Here is a 3,999-nt window from a genome sequence, read left to right as displayed (position 1 = left end):
CTGCCCTCTCTGTGATTCTTAGAGACATTTGATGGGGACGAGGAGCAGGCCTTGGTTCCACAGGCCCCTGTCAGTGCTGTACCGAATCCTCTATCTTCTTCTGGGATGCAACCCTAACAAAACTGTCCCTGGCTCCAGTCCCACCCCAGCTGGGCCTCCCCTGAGCAGAGAATTTTCCTTTTGGAAACGGCAGTGTCACCTCAGGACCTCAGGTTCAACGTCCACTGATGAGGCTGGCCCAGGGGGCGAGCCCCGTGGTGTCGCCCCGGCTGTCCTCCAGGAGCCTGGTGTGGAGTAACCCCCAGCCTCACCACCAGAAAAGGCGGCTTTGACCCAAACCCTGCCAAACTGGAGGATCAGGAGTCTGGAATGTTTTCACCTCTTTGTCTCTCCAGTTTCAGGAAAATAGACAAAAGTAATCTCGAGGGGTGAAGGGAATCTTATCAGCTGAAGAGAACTCAAGGAAACCTCAGCTGTTTTGCAGGCTCATTCGTTTATTTTCTATGCAGTCACCCTGATAGCCCCCACTGGGCTCACTTCCCTTCCCTGTAAACAACTGGCTCTAATTAAACTCGTTCTGTTGGATGAAGGTATATAACCTTGGAGAGTCCATAAAAAATGGCTTCACTCTTCGGACTTCAAAAAGCGCGTGGTCCCTTTGTCAGGCCCTAGACAAGGTTAATTTATGTCGTCGCTATCTTACTCTGAAGGACTCTAGTTACTTCACATCTGTTCTCTGTCTAATCTCTGTAGGAACATTGTGGTGGTCTTGGCAGCTCAATGCATCTAGTGGTCTCTTAACTGTTTCCTGTCCAAAACGGACAGGCGTTCAGATTTGATTTTCTCTTCCCCCTTTGCCCCATAAAAGCTTTCAGTTTCCTCTCAGACGGTGTCCTGACAGCTTCATGTTCTCTGACTCCAGCTCGGAGGAACCATCCTGCTCCCCAGACTGGCTGACTTCAAGTATAGCCTGGGAAGCCCCGCAGGAGGAGAAGGCAATTATTATTTCATTTTCAAAATGGAGAGAAAAGATGACATGAGAGGGGAAATTATGCAAGAAAATATGGATGGGAGACAAGACTGTTTTTCAGTCTGTGGTTGCAATTAGAATTTTTTTTTTTAGACTTTTTAAAAATTAATTAGAATAAAAATATCGGCGTATATTACATTAGGGAATTCTTTTGTAAAAACATTTGCTTTAGTTGTGTATGTGTGTGTTTTCTGGGTCATAATTTTTATTTTAAGATTGATTTATTTTTGAGAGAAAGAGCGAGCAAGCAAGAGCATGCCCGGGGCGGGGGCCGGGTGGGGGGGTCAGCAGCAGGAGGGAGAAAGAATCGCAAGCAGACTTCATGCCCAGCATGAAGCCCAATGTGGGGCTGGATCCCAGGACCCTGAGATCATGACCTGAGCCAACATCAAGAGTCAGACGCTTAACTGACTGAACCACCCAGGCGCCTCTTCTGGGTCATAATTTAAAATTCACTCCATTTTTTTTTTTTTTTTTTGGTGCAAGATAGTGGTTTATATAATTTGCAGCCCATTGACAGATACTTGAAGCAAGCAAAGTGTAATGTGCCTCCAAGAAGCTCCCAACTACCTTACTGTTAAAATTCACTCCTTCCTGTAAGTTGCAGTCAAAATAGTCTGAAATGCGGCCCAGAGCCAGCGTGGTGAGGAGTCTGTTGCTTCCGAACATCCTGCTCACCGGTACACCAGGGGTTGGAAGAACCACGCTAGGCAAAGAACTTGCATCAAGATCAGGACTGAAATACATTAATGTGGATGATTTGGCTCGAGAAGGGCAGATACATGATGGCTATGATGAAGAGTATGAATGCCCCATTTTAGATGAAGACAGAGTAGTTGATGAATTAGAAAACCAAATGAGCGAAGGTGGAGTTATCATTGATTACCATGGTTGTGATTTCTTTCTTGAACGCTGGTTTCATATAGTTTTTGTGCTGCAAGCAGATAACAGTGTATTATACAAAAGACTTGAAACAAGGGGTTATAATGAAAAGAAACTAAAAGAATATTCAGTGTGAAAATTTTCAAGTTCTTTATGAAGAAGCATTAGCATCCTACAAGGAAGAAATAGTACATCAACTGCCCAGCAATAAACCAGAAGATCTAGAGGATAATATCAATCAGATATTGAAGTGGATTGAGCAGTGGATCAAGGATCATAGCTCCTGACTTACAAGACTGGCCACTTCACAACCACTCTTGTTATATCCCTGCCATAATGAATAAATTGTCCAGTTATCAGTAAAACTTTCTTATTAAGATTGTGCTGCAGGACTAGTAGATGGATAATCTAAAGGTTTATGTTTGGGCTTTTTTTTCTCCACGAGAAAGCAAAACATTCTCAAGTATAGTATATATAATATCATTAAGGATTTAGAGTAAAAACTGTCATCTTAAATGCTTCAACTGCTGAAGAATAAATAAATCTGACCAAATGGGTGGCTACCTTCTAAGCTGGTTACAAAAGAAAATGAAGATGATCCCTTAAAATAAAACTTAAGACTAAGGATAAAACATCAGAGTTTTTCATTTTTATTTCTTAAATTAAAAAAACAAACACATGATTAAGTGGTAATGCTTATACTCTGTATAAAAACCAAAAGGTACAAAAGAGTATCCTGGAAAGGTAGGTTTCCCTTCCAGGCCGTCCCTATTCTTCAGCCACCCAGACCCCCTCTCCCTTTAGGAAGTAATGTTGCTGGTTTCCTGTGTCTCTTTTCAAGAGATTTTAGGCCTGGGAAGTGTGTGTTTGTGTATGTTAGTTTCTTTAAGCATGTGGAAGCATGCTGTGTATGCTGTTCTGTATTTTTTTTTCATTTAATGTTATGGAGAGTATATCATCTCAGAACATACAGACCTCCTTATTCTTTTAAATTAAGATGAAATTCACCATTTAAAAAAAGATAGTCTGAAATGCTGGTGTGGTGCATTTGGAGCTGTCTTAGCTCTATAGCATTACCATTTTCCACCAAGGTGACTGTGAACAAATCCATTATCGTCTCTGAGTCTCTTTTCTCATCTTCAAATTGGGAATAAATATGTGCCCAACTGACCTCACAGGGTGGTTGAGAGGCCCTCATAAGATAAAACATGTGTAAGCTTTATACAAAAGCTCTATGCCAGTCACAATCCCCCCCACAGACTAGAGGGAGCTCCAGAAAAGATCCTCAGGTTTGGTACTGGATGGGAAGCTGGGGCTTAGGCTTGGCTTCAGTGCTTCACACATTGCTTCCTTTGTTCAACAGTATTTATGGGATGTCTGCTATGCATCGGGAACTATTTTAGTGTCTGGGGATAAACGCACCAAGCCTTGCCTTCATGGAGTTTGTGTTCCAGTTGTGGGGGGAGCCAAATTAAAAAAAAAATTAGTGTGTGATATGATGTTAAATTCTGTGGGGAAAAATGAAACAGTCTACTAGTAGGCCAGTGAATCTGTCACCAATATTATCTAAAACCCCATGCAAGTTTTTTTAGCAAGTTTTGGTGGCTAAAAATGCTGGAAAATCTCTGTGCAATGGTGTTACTTTGAAGTAATGTGCTATGAAAGGCCCCCAAAGACCCTTTTTGTGAACGAGACCCTCGGCCTAGCTCTCCCCTGAGAGCTTTCTGAGATAATCAACCTGGGGCATCTCTCAGTTACATCACCATCAGTTTTGATAAAAACAGGCTCTAAAGTAACAGGACGGTCTTCTTGTCTAAAAGAGAAGTAAACACATGGAATTTGTTATCTGAACTAGTTGTAAAGCCAAAACATAGACAGGTTCAAGACAGGTTTAGATAAATACCTAGACAATAAATGCTCAATGGCATTCAACATTTTCTAAGGACATTGTATTAAAGCATCCGAAGAGCCTGTGGGTGCTCTTGGCTCCTTTGTACCGAGCCATGTGCTTACTCATCATCATCGTTGACACTAGGTTACTGCTGCCTTATGACTTAAGTCCAAGGCCTCAAGGTTTTATGATAATT

At 42.0% G+C, this 3,999-nt stretch overlaps 1 pseudogene; it reads left to right on the top strand.

Moving 5' to 3' along the window:
- Positions 1-1,634: 1,634 nt before the first annotated feature.
- On the top strand, positions 1,635-2,544 carry LOC118520181 (adenylate kinase isoenzyme 6 pseudogene; annotated as a pseudogene).
- Positions 2,545-3,999: the final 1,455 nt, after the last annotated feature.

This window comes from Halichoerus grypus, chromosome 3 (genome assembly GCF_964656455.1).
Source record: "Halichoerus grypus chromosome 3, mHalGry1.hap1.1, whole genome shotgun sequence".
Classification (NCBI taxonomy): Eukaryota; Metazoa; Chordata; class Mammalia; order Carnivora; family Phocidae; genus Halichoerus; species Halichoerus grypus.
The sequence above is the reverse complement of the archived record's forward strand: the minus strand, read 5'-3'. Positions and strand labels throughout refer to the sequence as shown.